At 39.3% G+C, this 19,165-nt stretch overlaps 1 non-coding gene across 1 annotated transcript; it reads right to left on the bottom strand.

Annotated features, from left to right (window-relative positions):
- Positions 1–18,763: 18,763 nt before the first annotated feature.
- Positions 18,764–18,870, bottom strand: LOC136204338 (small nucleolar RNA R71). Its single transcript, XR_010675182.1, has one exon. It is a non-coding gene; the product is annotated as a small nucleolar RNA R71 (small nucleolar RNA).
- Positions 18,871–19,165: the final 295 nt, after the last annotated feature.

Raw genomic sequence — 19,165 nt, 5'->3', positions numbered from 1 at the left:
ATTCCTTAACTTGCTCATCAGTTTGAGGAGCAGAATCGTCGAGCAGTTGCTCGGTGTTGCTTGGATTTGCGGCGGCATTTAAGTCGGCATGTTCCTTTGGGGAAACAGAGGCTTGATTTTCTAAGTCCCCTTGATCAGATTCAGGAGGTTTGGAGAAGTATTTGAGTTGTACCTCAGTAAGGTCAGTGATTTCATCTCCCAGCGCCGAGTCTCCCAGTAGGCCAATGACTGGTTTTTGAACGGCGCTCTTCTTTCTGAGTCTTTTAAGTTGTGGAGGAGTGGGGTCACAAGGAATGGACTCAATAGAGTCACTCGGTGAGGGTTCCTGTTGAACAGCAGCAGTAGTTTCTATGTGCTCAGCTTCTTCTTCTTCAACTAACTCAGTGTTGAGTGGTTCGAACTGCTCATCCTCGGTAGTTTCATCAGTGTCATCCTGACCACTGTCTTCCTCATCTGACTCATCATCCAATGCATCTTCTCCAGACTGGTCATCCAACTCTTTCTCATCAAGCTGACTACTTACTTGATCTTGGTCGTGTTCTTCCTGAGCATGTTGCTCAGCTTCAATTCCTTGACTCTGTGCATAGTGAGAGTTAGGAGGAACGACGGTGTTTGTTGGTATAGCTATGATGGGTCTTAACTCAAAGTTGAGTTTCTTCTTCTTCTTCTTGCTCGGCGGTTGCTTATCAACTTCGTCCCTTTCCTCTGTCTCAGGCTCAGCTTCCCTAGGTCATTTCGAAGCTGACCTAGATGCACCAGGACTTTGCTGAGTTGGAGGTTGTGTTTGTTTGCATACAACTTTGATCCTTTTTGGGGTAGTGGCAGCTCCTTTAGAGGTGCTTTGCTCAGCTTTCCTCTTTCATTGTGTTCTACCTTTGCGAGTCACATCCCCCTCAGTGTTTGCCCCCTCAGCATTCTGTTCAGCTTCACCTTTTCCTTCCTTCGGCACAATTGGTAGGTCATATGCCAAACCAAATAGGGCAGCAGCAGTTATTTCAGTTCCCTGAATTCGATTTTCAGAAACTGTGTCCACTTTGTGATCCTGAAGAATTCGCGTGATGAAGGAGCCCAGCCTAAAAGTCCCCGTACTTCGGAGAAACCCACCGATGATGAAAACAGGCATATTGATCGGCGTGTAGGTCAGCATGTGTCATATGAAGCACTACTCGAAGTTGGTGGCTGAGTTGGTGCAGTTTATCTTGGGGTAGAGGAAGTTAGTCAGTATGTAATGGGCCATCTTTTGATGCTAACCCATGGACGTGCTCGAAATTTCACCTTTGTGACCCTCAGGTTTGCAGAAGGTCTTAACGTAGTCGGTTTTGTCATGGTCACCAGACTTGCGAAGTATAGCTCCTTCGTTCTTTACTTTGAATAGCGAGGCAAGATACGCTGGGGTGATGGAGATGCTCTTCCCTTGAACTTTTGTGGCTAGGTAGTTTCTGTCTTCTTTGGCAACTTTTAGGTTGGCGTAAAATTCGTGTACCAGCTCAGGGTAAGTGTAATCCCGAACGGAAAATAACTCGGTCCAACCATTTTAATTGATCCACTCGCAAAAAGGTTGCTCAGCATCCACGAAACCGGGTGAAAACCAACGAGATAGGTCAATCTTCCACCCCCTTACACTTTCAAAAACTTGAACGTAGGTACGTTGTACAACTTTCTTTCCCTTGTCCTTCGTCTGCTGTTTCCCTTTAGAGGAAGTAGCTTGGACAGCTTGAGTTTTCTTGCTCGGCGTAACAGCTCTAGTGGGATTACGCTGGGTAGGAGAAGAGGGATTGTCATCGGAGCGGTTTTGGGAGTTAACAGCACCGGAGATGTTCATTGAGACCTTTGTCATTTTCTCAGAGAAGTTTTGGGAAGTTTTGGGAATATTTGAGCGAGAAATATAGATGCCAAAGATTTCTAAGCGTAAAGAGATCGCAGTGGGAATACATCCACTATTTATAGAGGTCTTGAGTCGATCCAAGACGTCGCGTTGTCAATTTAACCTCGAGATACTCAATCGACAAAGATTCTGGCATTTATGACATATACGGCGCGTGTCTTTTCTAATTATAGCCTATACGTCATCCTAGGTGGCTATTGAATTCGCGTGTTGTGCATTAAAGTTTGCAACGACTCTTTACTCAGTGTTAAGAATTTCAAGCGTTTGAAGTTCTGAGTAGTCAGTGTTGTGCAAAGGAATGGTTCTTATGCTAGGTAGGTCAGCTTTATATAATCACTCATCCGTTGGGACATAGGTCAGCTTGATCTCACCCTTGAGTACATGGTCTCTAATGAAGTGATGTCTGATGCTGACATGCTTCATCCTGTTATGCTGGATTGGGTTCTTTGATAGATCAATTGCACTTTTGTTATCACATTTGACTTCAATTGTTTTAGTCTGAACACCATAATCTTCAAGCTGTTGCTTAATCCATAGGACTTGAGCAACACAGCTTCCAGCAGCAATGTACTCAGCTTCAGTGATTGACAGGGCTACCGACGCCTGCTTCTTGCTGAACTAGGACACAAGACAGCTCCCAAGGAAGTGGCATCCTCCTGAGGTGCTTTTTCGTTCAAGCTTGTCTCGTCCGTAGTCAGCGTCAGTGTATCCAAGAAGTGTGAAATCTGAAGTGTTGGGATACCATAAACATGCATTAACTGAGCCTTGCAAATATCTAAGGATCCTTTTTACAGCTACGTAATGAGATTCCTTAGGGTTAGATTGATATCTAGCACAATAACACACTGAGAACTGAATGTCCGGTCTACTCGCTGTTAAGTAAAGTAGAGAGCCTATCATACCATTCTCATCAGCGCAGTAGACAGTGTCAGTGCCCATTGGAGTAGATATTGGCTTACAGTTTTCGAGTTCATATTTCTTCAATATCTCATTTGCGTACTTAGTTTGACTTATGAAGATGCCATTTTTTCCTTGTTTGATTTGAAGTCCAAGGAAGAAATTAAGTTCCCCCATCATTGACATTTCAAACTCAGTTTGCATCTGCTTGCTAAATTCCTTGCACATTGTCTCGTTAGTGGCACCAAAAATAATGTCATCCACATAAATCTGAGCCAGCAGGGTATCTTTACCCTTCCTCTTAATGAATAAGGTTGTATCAGCTTTCCCTCTGACGTAGTTTCTAGTCAGCAGGAAACTGGTCAGCCTCTCATACCAAGCACGTGGTGCTTGCTTGAGGCCGTACAGATCCTTTTTGAGTTTATAAACATAGTTTGGGAACTTAGGCTCCTCAAACCCTGGAGGCTGATTAACATAGACTTCCTCGTTTATAACTCTATTAAGAAATGCACTCTTAACGTCCATTTGAAATAATTTAAAGTTCATATAAGATGCATATGCACATAGAATTCTAATAGCCTCCAGCCTTGCCACTGGGGCAAAGGTCTCATCGTAGTCAATACCTTCTTACTGACTGTAGCCCTGAGCTACAAGTCTTGCTTTGTTTCTGACCACGCTCCCTTTTTCATCCAGCTTGTTGCGGAAGACCCATCTTGTTCCTATGGTCTTCTGGCTTCTTGGTTTTGGCACTAGATCCCATACTTCATTTCGTTTGAACTGATCAAGTTCTTCTTGCATTGCATTCATCCAGAATTCGTCATACTCAACTTCAGTGAAATTCTTTGGTTCCTAGATTGAGACGAATGCCACGTTGCGGAGGTATCTCCTGAGTTGATTTCTCGTCATCAGGGTATTCTCAGCGGCATCAATAATAGCACTTTCTGAGTGGCCTCTTGGTATTCTAATCTCTTTTGGTAGATTGATGTCTTGCGCTGGCTGTGTTTCAACAATCTCTGTAGATGTAGATTGGCCAGTGAAGGTAATTTGAGTCTCACCTTTACCTTTGGTCAGTCCTTGTGGAAACAACTCAGTAGTTGTTTCTTGGTCAGCGGGTGCTGAGTGTGGATCATCCTCGGTCAGCGGCTGGTATCTACCTGCAGGGTTAGTTTCGTCGAACTCTACATGTACTGACTCTTCTAAGACTTGAGTTCGTTTATTGAAAACTCTGTATGCTTTGCTGTTTGTTGATTGGCCTAAAAAGCTAGCTTCATCAGCTTTTGAGTCAAACTTGGCTAGGCTATCTTTGGTATTTAATATAAAACATTTACAGCCAAAGACACGAAAGTATCCAATGTTGGGCTTTCGTCCTTTCCAAAGTTCGTAGGGGGTTTTCTTTAATATAGGTCTAACAAGAGCCCTATTAAGAATATAACACGATGTGTTGACAGCTTCTCCCCAAAAGTACTTTGGAAGCCTATGCTCACTCAGCATTGTCCTGGCTATTTCAACCAGGGTTCTGTTCTTCCTTTCAACAACCCCATTTTGTTGAGGCGTTCTAGGAGCAGAGAAATTATGGTCAATACCGTTGGTTTCACAGAATTCAACAAACTGTTGGTTCTTGAATTCTCCACCATTATCACTTCGGATGTGAGCTAACTTAAGGTCTTTATCATTTTCAAGTTTTCTTACCAAATTTGAAAATGTCTCAAAGGTCTCATCCTTGCTACTCAGCAAAATGATCCAAGTGTACCGAGAAAAGTCATCTACAATGACCAAGGAAAATCTTCTTCCACCTAGACTCAGCGGCTGGACTGGACCGAAGAGATCCAAGTGTAGTAACTCTAATGGACGCTTAGTTGAGACAATGTTTTTGCTATGAAAAGATTGTTTGGTTTGTTTACCAGCTTGGCAAGCGTGGCATAGATGATCTTTTTCAAATTTAAGTTCTGGCAGTCCCTCAACCAATTGCTTTGTTGCTAATTTGGCCAGGAGGTCCATGCTTACATAACCAAGTCTCCTGCGCCATAGCCAGGAATTTTCTTCCTTTGATACTAAGCATACAGTTTTTGAAAACTTTTTCTCTAAGTTCAGCATGAAGACATTATCAATGCGAGGGGCAGTTAAAATTAACTCATTAGTCTTACCCTCGAATATTTTACATCCAGTGTCATCAAATATATTTTTTCTCCCATTGTCACATAGCTGAGCTACGCTGAGTAAGTTATATTTGAGTCCGCTGACTAGGGAGACAGACTCAATAGTAGGATTACCTCCAATGGTTCCTGACCCTACTATCTTACCCTTTTTGTTGTCTCCGAAACTTACGCTTCCTCCTCGTTTACCCTCAAATGTGATAAACTGAGTTTCATCACCAGTCATATGCCTCGAGCATGCGCTGTCAATATACCACATCTTTCACTTCTCAGCACACCTCAGGCTTACCTGCAATGTAAGTAGTTACTTTTAGGTACCCAATTCTTTTTGGGTCCTTGCTTGTTAGGTTCAACAGGTAAAGCATCATATTTTATTTTATGGCGGCATACTTGGACAGTATGGCCATTGTTTCCACAGAAGTCACAGCTGACCTTCCGTTTAGGATGTCTCACTGACTGGTCAGCACCCCAGTGCTGAGCGTGCCAGCACACCTTTGTGGTGTGTCCTTTCTTTCCACAGAAGTCACACTGGACATTCCATTGAGGATTCCATCTCTGCTGACCAGTACTTCGGTACTGAGTATTCAGAGGAATATTTCTTTTGTTTGGAACCTTTAGTTGGTTCTGAATGGATGTGACGTCCTTTCTCAGTTTCTTAGAATCTGATTGGACCCGAGAGACAAACTTTTGGATAATTCCAATGTTACTATGCAAATCTGAGTTGTCTCGAAGAAGATATCGAAGGTCACTCAGTTTGACCTCCTCAACCTCGTCACATCGCCTGCTGAGTGCTCTAACCTTTTTATTACACTTTTTGACAAGTGTGTAGAGGTCACTCAGGGCATTAACCATTTCATCTCTGAGCAAGGGTAGTGATATTATCTCAGTTGAATGTTCCTCATCGTCAGATGCAATGGAGGGGTCAGCATGCTCAGAAACACATGGCTCAGCAAGTTCGTCAGCCATGAAACAAATCTTTGCTGACTCAGTGGCATCGGCTTCAGATGATGATGAATCATCACTATCACTCCAGGTTGCCACCATTGCCTTCTTGCCGTTCTTTCTTTCTTTCCTCAGCGAGGGACAACTTGACTTGATATGGCCAGTTTGATGACATTCAAAGCATGTAATGGGCTTTGAGCTGTCCTTCTTGTACTTGTTGTCGCTGGAGTCAGCTTTGTACTTATCAAAATTTTTATAAGGCTTCTTAGAATATTTGTCATTCTTTTTGAACAACCTTTTCATCTTCCTGGTAAACATAGCCATCTTTTCATCGTCTGTTGAGCTTCCATCAGTGGAGTCAGCTTTCATGACAAGAGACTTTTGCTTCTTGTCTTCAGACTTTTCCTTCACCTCGAAATTCTTCATCGAGATCTTATGGGTCAGTAGTGAGCCGATGAGTTCATCATACTTATAGGTGGTTAAGTCTTGAGCTTCCTCAACAGCGGTCTTCTTTGTTTGCTAGTTTTTAGGAAGACTCCTAAGAATCTTCTTGACTTGTTCTTCCTCAGTGAAGATCTTCCCAAGTCTCTTGAGCTCGTTGATGATGTTTGTAAACCTTGCATTCATGTCAGAGATTCCTTCATCATCGTTCATTTCGAACAGCTCGTATAGTCTCATCTGCTGGTTCACCTTGGACTCCTTCACTTTGTTGGTTCCTTCGTAGGTGACCTCCAGCTTCTTCCAGATCTCTTGCGCTGACTCACAACCTGAAATCTTGTTATATTCTGCAGCATCAAGCGCACAGTGAAGCATGTTTATAGCCAAAGCGTGATTTTGTAGCTTCTTGAGATCATCTTCTGTCCATTTGGCCTCAGCTTTGACAACTGTTTGGCCAGCCACAACTTCAACAGGAACAAATGGGCCTTGGATTATTGAAAGCCATGCACTCATATTTGTTGCCTGAATAAAGTTTTTCATCCTATTCTTCCAGAAGGTGTAGTTAGACCCGAAGAATAGGGGAGGCCGAGTAATGGACAGCCCCTCAGGTAAGATCTGAGTTGTCTGGTTTCCCGGGAGAAACCGAGTGCTGTTTTCAGCCATAGTGGGGATCAGCTCAAGGTAGTTAAACCTTTCACAGTGAGCTTTTAAGCTCTGATACCACTTGTTGGTCCCTTATAACGTAACAGGTTAGTTCCAAGGGGGGGATAGGAACTATTTAAAATTTTAGTACGTTAAGACTGACTTCTTTTACTTTGAAAAGGAATTACACAGCGCGCTGAGTGAAGTAAGACACTGGCTTAATCAACTGGTGACTAAGTCAGCTTCTTTCTTTGAGTCAGGAGATAGCACTTGAGTCTATTCCTGAACTCATATACTCAATGCACACAACTCAGCGTGACCTCTTTACTTGGTCAGTTTTATTTAATCAAGCAATATATATATTAAAGGAGTTTAAGGTTAGAACGTTTTGGTTGATACGGCTTCGTTTTGAACTTCTAAGCCGAATGGTGTTGATGTGTTGTCTTGGGCTTGGCTTCCACTAAATGGGCCTTTGGTCTTTTTATTCTCAATGTCTTATACACAATTAAACTTAACATTAAACAAACACATTAGTGTAATAAATCAAAGCTTATTAAATTTAATGTGTTATAATATTTTTACTTAAATAATTTTGTCAAATCAAAATCATGTGGAAAGGTGTTTCAACACTTTACAGTTTAGTTATCCAAAAATATTAAACTTCTGCAAGTTTTCCTCAAGGTACAAGTTCTGTGCACATATTGTAGTCTATTAATGTCTCAAAGGAACACAATTTATTGAACATTCAAACTGAAAAAAGAAAAAGATTGGGAGAAAGAATAAAACTCCCAACCTATATAACCGAGGTGGTCGTTATAATGAATTCTCAGAAAAGAAGAGCTCCGCAATGAATTCTCAAACATCAAAGATTTCTATAGCCAAGGAATAGTGTAGAAACACTTCCTTTCCCCATATAGCCTGTTCCTTCAAACCTGCCCAATTACCATAAACAAGGATAATAAGCTCTTTCGTATTACTGATATAAATATAAGTGCAAGAAGAATCCATACTCATAATTAGCAACCGTACATATAAAAGACACTATTAGTCGTCTAGACCTTCATACTTCTGTTAAGCCAGTTCTCTAGTCGTGATGCTTTCATAAAATTACATGATCCTCTTCGTGCATGCATACACAATTTTCAATAGTTTCAACACCCCTTGTGAAGTTTGTAAAGTGGGCATCAAAGTATTTGATGAAACCTAAACAATCACAACCCTACAATGGTAATCTTAGTTATACATTACGACAAACCATAAATTACAGTGCAAAGTTTTTAAGCTGTTTTTGCAGACCTTCTTAAGAGAATGTGCATTTTTACAAAGGCCATTCCCCTGCATCAAATGCATTTTTCCTGTAATATGGGTCATTTGGATCTCCATAAGGAACAACCATCTTATCTTCCCTTGCATCAGACAAATTGTCCTACATGTATTTTAGAGTTCAATCACAATCACACCCCATCATATGATGCAGTAAATTAGAGCAAAGTTCTGGCTATATCAAGTATCAACAAAAGCTTATCAAAGTCAACAAAAGCAAATAAATACAAGTCAGTTTGTTAGAGAGTATATAATGTTCTAAATAATTGGCAGCTTGATCCACTGATTTTTACCTTTTCCTATCCCAGAGAAATTTCAAGGCACTATGCATGAGGGTATTATCCCAAAGAAATGTAGGATGTGTATGGACTATGAAATGACCTCAACTTGATTAGGCATATTATTCTCCCCTTTTCAATCAACTAGAGAGTGTATTATAGTTTAGGTGTCTTGGCTTTGGTAAGGAAATAGGGTCACCTTAAAGAATGACACAATTTGGTCACCTTGAAGAATTTCATAAACCATGACCTCAGTTGGTGGATTTCTTGCTTCGTGTCCCCTTTGGTTTTGGTCGACGGCGGGCAGACCCTGGTTTGGGGCCGAAGATGAGTGGGCATTACCGGATCAATCAGGGGAAATCCTATATGGAAACTGCACTCGGGAAACTAGCTAGTTGCTTGGCCTAATAAGAAAACAAATGAACACTAATATGCAGAAGTAGAACCGACTATAAAACAGTCTAAAAAATAGAATAAAAGTTCAAAGGCTCAATACAACAAAAATTGAATAGTTCAGGCACTGCATCAGTGTCTCAACATCAGTGATTCTACAACTTTACTAATTGTACGAGTTCACTAAATAGGCAAACAATCAAAATCTAAGAGCACTCAAAATCAACACTCAAAATCAAACAAAACCCAAATCGCAAAATAATTGAACCAATAATTCGCAAACATGTATAAATCCAGCTACTAAATACGCAAAACACTCAAAATCTAAGAGCACTCAAATCAAACGAAATCGTAGAAAAAACTAACCAATAATTGGCAAATACCCACCTTAATCACTTACCTCTTTTCTGTTAACATAATGAGGACCAATTGAGTTAAGGCACACATACATGCTTTATTGCCTCCCCTGTGGAAAAGCCCCTCTTGACAGTCGATCAGCTCCTTAAGGCAAAGGGATCAAACTCTGAAATCAAAAATTGCGAACATCAATGTCGAGTATATTATAATACATAGAACACGAACAACAAGGAAACCAGAAGAACAAATGAAACCCATATACTACACAAAAATCAGAACAAATGAAACTCATATGATAAAAAACCAGAAGAATGAACAACAAGGACGAAACCCATAAGACAGAACATGTATAATAAACAAAACCCATAAGAAAGAACATAGAAAACAAAATTATAAAGGAAGCCCAGAAGATAGAACACGAACCCATGTAACAATGAAGCCCAGAAACCCAGAAGATAAAACATGAACCCATTCACTTACCTCTTTTCTGTTGCTTTTTCCACAACCGAAACACAAACGAAACCCAGTCAGTGCGGATGAAACTTCAAACTCAAATCAAAGCATGGTGGTTTTCGTGCAAATGAGAGAAAGGAGGAGAAAGCAGCTATGTAATATTAGCTAGGTTTTTGCGCAAATGAGAAAGGAGGAGAAAGCTGCGTAATATTACCTGCTATGTAAATGGGACTTTAGAGTCGGTTATTTAATTAACTGACTCTAAAGAGTAAGTAATTAACGCCGATTCAACCTTGAACCGACGCCAATTACTGGATCATTGGCATCAGTTTCTTGAAAAACTGATGCCAATGACCGCCTCAAACGCATACAATTTAAAAAAAACATATTTAGAGTCGGTTTTTTAAATAACCGATGCCAATTACTTGTAGCCACGGGTTTTCAAACAACCGTGGCTAATAAGGCATTGCCATAGGCTATTTCTGTACTAGTGTAGTGTCCTTGGGACCTTTAATCTACAAAATTTGACATGTAATTTGCACTATTGGTTTAGTTTACATCATTTGATACTTACTGAACGTCCTATAATTTACATTACACAAAATTTGACATATAGTTTGCAATATTGGACCTATAAATAATGGACATGTAATTTACACCTAACAAAGACCTATAAATAATGTACCTATAATTTACACTGAATAAAAATCTGTAAATAATGTACATGTAATTTACCTCTAAACAAAGACTTGTAAATAATGTACATGTAATTTATCTCTAAAACATATACCTGTAATTTACACTACACCAATTTCTGTAACACATGTACCTGTAATGCATCTTATTACCAACAATTTACTCCCAAACCTTTAGTCCACACAATACCAACATACTCAATAATTACAAAGTGGACCTGTAATCTGCACTTTCATTCCATATACTACCAAAATATTCACAAGGTTTCAAAATTACATATACTTACCAAAATATTCACAAGGTTTCAAAATTACATCCAATTACCAAAATATTAACATTTCCCATACAAATTTACTGTTTCTTCTTTTGCAGCCCGATCCTCTTTCCCTTTTCTGCTTGTAAGGCATTTCCTGTAACTGCCTTTTTGCCATTGCACATTAGTCATCGTCTTTCAAATGGTAGATCTATAAGCATTATATCCTCCCCCCTAAATAGTATCCTTCTTGAACTAGTTACTTCTCTCGCTATTGTGCACCTAGCATGCCTTAAATCGTGTTCTGAAGGGATGGGAAATATAACTTCAGGGTCAGCCTCATCTACTAAATCTGCCATACCAGCTTTTGCTGCACCATCTACTGCACCATCTTCATTCATGTGTGCCTTTAAATCATACATATGTCAGACACTGCCAATTAAATTTTTAGTGTTCACTAATGCATATGTGGGCCCTTTACCTTTCTTTTCCAAGTATTATATCGTTGTCGTATGGCCTCGTAGAAGCAGTTTGTAAGGTCTTGGTATTGCTGATCTGATGTCAAAACACTTAGGTGTCTTGGTAGCTCAGTTGGTGTATTGTTTGATGCTGGATGAGTGCCTGATGTTGGTGCATTGGAATGTGGAGTTGTTGCATTGGAAGAAGGGGTTACTGTAGTAGTTTGTGGAGTTGCACGAGTCCTAGCAGATTTTGATCTACTTGCGGCTGCGTTGGGAGTTCTTGTAGTTGTGTTGGGAGTTGCAACTGTGTTGGTAGTTGCAGCAGTGTTGGGACCTTAATCCAAGCATTGAAGCTTTCAACATGATTATTTGTGACGATTATGTCCTTACTCCTTCCACTGAAGTACGCCCTGCACCATCTCTGTGGGGGATAATTGACAAGATGTTATACTGCCTCCTTTGAAATGGACCCTAATGTATTTAGGTTGTCTTTGAATTCTTCAGGATAAGTACTCCAACTGCAAACCCAGAACCACTTACTAAGCTCACCACTCCTCCATCTCTTACTCCAGTTGGTATGAATATGCCTGGCACACCAATTATGCTCAGCATCTGGCAGTAATTTAGCAACAGCAGGTAGCAATCCCTTCATACAAAAATAATATACATTCATCAATATAAGTTCATATCAGAAATCAATATCAAATGTCAATAAAAAATGTGAAATTGGACATGTTTATCTTTTACATATCAGAAATCAAGGTCAACTTCTCCCTTTTTCCAAGCTCCAATTAGAGTATGAGATGTTGGAGGAACCATTCCCAACTGCCACATGTCTCTCTATCCACAACATCCCATGAAACGGGGTAGAAATGGTCATCTGCATCCCTACCACAAGTTACCAACAGAACCCCTTTGCAAATACCTTTCAAGAAACACCCATCTAACCCAATGATGGACCTACACCCCTCCTTCCATCCCTTTTTTAAAGCATCAAAACAAACAAAAATCCTAAAAAACACTCTCCTCCCTTGTCTCAAATCTTCCATTTTAAGGTTTGCCTTCAAATATGACCCTAGGTTTGTTGTCATGCATTCATTGGCATAGGCTTTTAATGTGGCATACTCTTGCTTGTAACTGCAATCTAATTGCTCCAATATCAACTACCTAGCCCTTAGACACTTCCCCTATATTTTCTATCCTATCTTCACATTCCACATTACCATCTCCTGCATCATTGCATTCTACCTCATCCTCTTCCCCTACATTTTCTACCCTATCCTCACAGTCCACATTACCATCTCCTGCATCATTGCAAATTACATCAGCCTCTTCCCCAACATCTACCCTATCCTCACATCCTATGTTATCCTCTTCCCCTATACTTTATGCATGCCTACATTCTACATTATCCTCTTCCCCTACACCTCCTGCCCCCTCACCATCAACATTATCAGTCACACCATCCATCTCCTTATATGGAAGAGGTAGTATATCACTTACAATAATAGGCTCATCTACCTTATGGGGTGCATATATGTCAATGACAATGTTTTTCTTACTAATGCAAGACAAAAGCCTCCTAATGCTATCATCCCCATCCAATTCAAACACCCTACCAGACTTCAACAAACTACCTGGTTCTAGGCACGGGATTTCACTGACATTATGGAACTTTAAATCATCCCGATATAACTCCCTAAGCTCAATTAAATTTAAAAAGTCAGGATCAAATTTTTCTTTGATTAAAAACTCCCCGCTTATATAATCTAGATGTGGATCAATGATCCATCTACCCTTAAAATGCAAATAAATTGTCACCAATAGCATTTTGAAATCCTGCAACAAAAGATGGTAAAAAGGCAAGCATTAAAAGAGCTAACAACAAACTCAATAACAAATTTCATCAATTCAATAATCGCAGCAAACTAACATAACAAATTCCATCAATCCAACAATCCAACATTCACAAAATACCATCAATACAATATTCACAAAATTCCTACAAAAACCTGCAAACTAACATAACACCAACACATAAGCAACAAAATTTCTACAAAAACCTGCAAACTAACATAACACCATAAATCGAATATGCAAAATTCCATTAATCAAACAATCAGAAATTGATGATAGCAGCAATTCCATTAACGATAGCAACAAAATTACATTAAAGATAGCATTAAAATTACTCTAATCAAACATTCAGAAATTGACGATAACGGATAAAGTTCATGCGACAACATTCAAAAACACATACCCATATATCATATACACCAAACCCACAAACATATATGGTCCATCCATCTCCGTATACCCAAAAATCAGGTAGGTAGAAAGAAGAACCTGAAAACTTACCTTTCTGCGTATTCCTCCTCCACTCGAAATCGAGCAACTTTTCACTCCACTTCAGAGCAACTCTTCACTCCCCATTAAGTCGAATAACTCTTCACTCGTTTCAAAGAAAGTGCTAGTAGGGTTTCGCACTTTGTTTTTTTGTCAATCCAGAACAATAACAAGATGAAGAAAGTACTGTGGTTGAGAGAAAGAAGAAGTCCAAGGGTTTTTTGGTTGTTCGTAATGAACTGAAGGTCGAAAGAAAGAAAGAAGCGACGAATGAATTTCTAATTTCTGCTCTTATATATTAGTTGCCACGTAGGTATATTTTTTAATTATCTAAATTTTTAAAAAAGGGATGTGGCATCATACGTGGCACACCGTTTGTGGCAAATCACAAGTCTGTTAAATTAAGGTATGTATGCATGTTTGTAGAAAGTTCAGGGAGAGTTTTGTGATTTTTTTTATATAAGGGCATATCTATTTTTCCGAGAAAATACAAGGGCAAATATGTGTATTAACTCTAAAATAAAATAAAATTGGTCAAAATTATTTTTTAGGGTGAAAAAGTAAAAATAAATAAGTACATGGGTCAAAAATAAAATTAATCTAGGGATAAAATAAATAAATAAGTACAAGAATCAAAATAAAAATCAAAAAGTAAAATTTAGCCAAAAATATTTTTTGACGAAAAAAATTAAAAATATATAAGTAAAAGGATCAAAAGTAAAATTAATCCAAGGATAAAAAGGTAAAAATAAAAAAGTATATGGACCAAAATAAAAAGTAAAAAGTAAAATAAAGAGTAAAGTGGAATTTTATAAGGAAAGTAGAAGTTCACATTAGTAGGAGAGGGGGAAAAGGAATAGAAAACGTTAGGGAGGTTTTGGGAATGAGATTAGAGGAGTTATTAAATTATACTCCACTTTTTTTTTTTGTAGATAACAGAAAGAACAAACAGCAACAAAACCGAAAAAAAATAATAATCAAGAAGTCAGAAGCCTCAAACAGGGCCTGCCTGCACGATCTTCATAAAGAAGAGGAGATAACAAGGTAGGAGCTATCTGTAACACCGTAATACCTGGCGAGGAAGGAAATCCGCACACTTATTACACTCCCTGTAGATGTGGTACACCGCAATATTCTCAAACCGAGATATAAGGGATTTAATACCCCGAATTAAAGCACGAGTCGGGTGATGAAGAGGCATATCTGAATTAACCAAACTAACTGCCTAGAGACAGTCAAACTCCGTAATTAACCTCCGACAATTAGAATCTAATGCTAACTTAAGACCAGCATGTATCCCCCACAGTTCAGCAGTTAAAATATCACCCTGACCGACATTTTGAGTAAACCCCCTACACCAGTTCCCCGAACTATCCCTAATCACGCCACCTGAAGCAATTTGACCCGTCGAAACATTAGAGGAGCTGTCCACATTGAGTTTAAACCAGTCCCTATCCGGTTTTTGCCACTGAAGCAATTTCTGCCTGCCCCCCTACAGTCAACTTCGCCCAGACCTCCCAATCTGCAGTAACACCATCCAAAGTTCTATGGATCGAAGAAATTCGATCACCCGGGATACCTTCACCATTACAAAAGATATATAAGTTCCTCTAAGTCCAAAGTTTATGAATAGTCACAACAAAAAGACTCGCCCAGTTCCGAATCCCAAACATTTTATCAAAACCCACCATACAGTCAATAAGCCAAGATTCTTTAGCCATCTCAAAGAACCACCCCCACGAACTCGGTGGAAGAAGCCCCCCGCCAAATAAGAACACTCTCAGGACAGTCCCTGAGCATATGAATAATAGACTCAAGATCCCTATGGCAAATAGAACAAACATCCACCTTACTCAAATGTCTTCTTTTTCGCTCCAAATTGGTGAGAATCCTGTCATGAAGACACAACCAAAGGAAAGTTGGGATACGATGAAGGACTTTAATCTTCCAAACCACATCAAACCGAGCATCCACCTCCGCACCACCATGATCAGCAATCAAAAGAGAATATGCATCCTTACAAGTAAAATTACCATTAGAAGAATTAACACATCTAGGCATGTCCCGGATGTCCGAATCATGAGCCGTAAGGATACATCTCAGATGCAACAAAGTAGGGATATCCAAATAGCGCTTAATTTTACACAAATTCCAACTCCCACTATCATCAAACACATCACTCACCCGCCAATTGAGGTGCTCATCCTCCACCCTACACACAACCAACTCACGAAGATAGGAAGAACCCATCCACCTATCATCCCAGAACAACGTAGATTTCCCATCCCCTATACTCCAGACCAGACCCTGTAAAAAACAATCAAAGACCGATTGTATACTACGATAAGTATGGGATCGACGACTGGCAATTGAAACCGAGCCCCCAAAATAAGATCATTCCTATATTTTGTAGACATAACTCTTTCCCAGAGTGCGTAGGGCTCTTTCCAAACCCTCTAGAGAAGCTTAAGAAGGAGAACCACATTCGAATTAGTCGTTTTGCTAACACCAATCCCCCCCACACCTCTTCGGCTTACAAACCGAATCCCAATCAACTAAATGGATTTTATTATTCTCCCATGTATGGCCCCAAATAAAAGTTCTATTCACTTTATCAATCCTACACAAACCCCTTTTAGGGAGCATATTCATTTGCATCACATAATTAGCAACAGTCGAGGTGATAGACTGCACAAGCGTAATCCTCTCAGTTAGAGAAAGATTATTAGCTTTCCAAGCACTCATTTTAGAACTAATACTATCCAGAGTATCCCTAAAGCTATTATTATCCACTCTTCCTCCTAAAAGAGGAACACCAAGGTACTTTCCCAAGCAATTAGTTAAAGGGATAGAACACGACAAACTCAACCTACGCACAAGGTTATTAGAGACGTTTTTAGACACCATCATTTTAGACTTTTGGACATTAACCTTTTGACTAGATAAATAACAAAACTCATTTAGGACCTCCATAAAGCCACTAACCTGCTCCAAATCAGCCTCAAGGAAAATCAAAACATCGTCAGTGAAGAAAAGATGACTAATCTCCGGACCCCCGTGGATAAGATTAGGATTAATTTTCTTTAAAGTAATCGCATGCTTTATCATATGGTCCAGTCTAGCCATACATAGGATAAAAAGATAAGGGGACATGTGATCTCCCTGTCTGATTCCGCTAGAAGGATAGAAAACTGAAGTCGTCTCCCCATTAATAGCAACCTGCATCGAGCTCGATTGCACACACCTGTCAATAATCTAACACCAAAACTCCGGAATCCCAATGTTAAGCCCAAAATATACCTAAAATATCATATATAAATACGTTAAATTTACATTAAAATCATGTTAATTATATTCATTTTGAATACTTTTACGTCTTTATTTACTTCTTTGATGCAAGGTACTTAATTATTTGGTAAAATCCAAATAGGAGCAAAAACGGAGCTAAAACGGAGCTAAAATGGACGAAAAACCTTAAAAACGTACCGAGAATGCATATCAGTCAGAAGAACGCTCGAGGAGGACGAAAAGCAGTCGAGAGACAGGGAGAACATCTCTCTGTCGCGACTGAGATTCTCATAATCTCAGTCGCGACTTGCGGAGGCCAGATCGGGGGAAAATGAAGTTTTCAAGCTCGCCCATATATCCCCTGTCGTGACTGAGATTTTCAGAATCTCAGTCGCGATAGCGAACCTCCCTGCACACAAAACACATGTTTATATTCGGAAAAACGCGTCTGTTCGTTCGGATAAAAGTGACCCTTCACCAGCAGACACGACCCGTCATTTACAACCCTTCAACAACTATAAATAAGTGATCCATTTCAGAAATCAGGGTTGGAAAAGTTGGAAAAGTTAGAGAAATTAGAGAAGAAAGTTGTTATGTTGAGTTTCTGATTCAGAAAAGAATCAGAAAGTTAGATTTCATTTCTGTAAACAATCATGTCGTACACGAATTGTATTTAGATTAGTTATAAACACAGTATTAGTTTAGTTTTCATTCTGATAGTGGACGAGACCAGTCTCTATTCCGAAGATCCAGCGAGAAGAATTGACGGCTGAAGCGCATGAGGTTTGACGAGCCTACGGAGTTTGAGAGAAAGATTGACGACCCGGATCTCAAAGTTTTCGTTGCAATGCCATCCAAGTTTCTACTTCTCTGTTAACTTGTGGAAATTCACATTTCATTAATGATATACTTATTTATTCAATACATTCTTACTGTTGTTATTTTGATATTGTTCTGACAAAATGATTTTCAAAATGATAAATTGGTGTTTTTATTAAAACGTTCTATTCCATCTTATTCATATAAGAACTTTGTTGAACACTTAACGAATTTAGTTTTTATGGATGACATGATCGCTGATCGCGGCTTATCAGAAATAAAACACTAGTTTGATTAGGGTAGGAATCATCTCAACGCCAGGGGGATTTCTATAGTTCGAAGCCATTCAATTGAGTAAATCGCTATATTGTTACATGTCCATAATCTCACAAAGTTAAAGTTGTTTACTTTGCTTTATGAAAATAAGATATATTTTATTCCAACTACGGAAATATCTGTTTTGTAATCAAAATTCCAAAACGGAATTGTTCTCTAAACTCGATATAATACTTCTATCTAATCCTAATTTACCAAAACCTATTCATCAACTAAACGTATTTCTTTTATTAAACCTAAACACGTGATTAAACCGAATTAAATAAAGTTTTAGTTAAAAAGCGTTCCCTGTGGGTTCGATATCTTTTATTACTACAAGCGTATACCGTGCACTTGCGGAAATTGAGAAAACCATTAGGAAGAACAAGAAAAATAAGAAAAACAAAAATAAGACCCCAGTAAAAACACATACCGAGCCAGAAAAAATGGCAGACCCACCAACACTTATGGAATACGCTAGGCCAGGTGTGGCCGGTGTAACCAATAGTATCGTTAGACCCAGAATCACCGCAAATCAATTTGAAATTAAGCCAGCTTTGCTTAATATGTTGCAAAATAATGTAACATTTTACGGGTTACCTAACGAAAATCCTAACACCCATTTAACAAATTTCCTAGAAATTTGTGACACTTTTAAAATCCCAGATGTGACTGCAGAAGCAATCAAACTTCGCCTCTTTCCTTTCACTTTGAAGGATAGAGCCAAAGAATGGTTAACTTCTATGCCAGCCGCAACTTTTGCCACTTGGGAACAATTAGCCCAAGCGTTTTTATCGAAATATTTTCCTTTAGCAAAAACCGCAAGAGTCATAAAGGAGTTAACATCTTTTTCTCAAAATGATAATGAGACTCTTTATGAAACTTGGGAACGTTTTAACGAACTTCAACATTTATGCCCACACCACCAATTACCCGCTGAACTTTTAATGCAAACATTTTACAATGGACTGAATCCTACAACTAGGGGTTCATTAGATGCTATGTCGGGAGGGCTATTTATGAAGAAAACATCAGCCCAAGCGAGAGAACTTTTGGAGGAAATGGCAATCAACAGCAGTATGTGGCCCGCGGAACGTGGACATATGCCGGTGGCGAAACCATCATCCTCAGCCTCACCATCAGTTAAAGGTATAGTTGAACTTGATCCAGTGGCGATGCTACAAGCCCAATTTTCTGCTTTATCGCACAAAATTGACAGATTTATG

The sequence above is a fragment of the Euphorbia lathyris genome, chromosome 8 (genome assembly GCF_963576675.1).
Source record: "Euphorbia lathyris chromosome 8, ddEupLath1.1, whole genome shotgun sequence".
Classification (NCBI taxonomy): domain Eukaryota; kingdom Viridiplantae; phylum Streptophyta; class Magnoliopsida; order Malpighiales; family Euphorbiaceae; genus Euphorbia; species Euphorbia lathyris.
This window is presented reverse-complemented; position numbering and strand designations above follow the sequence as displayed.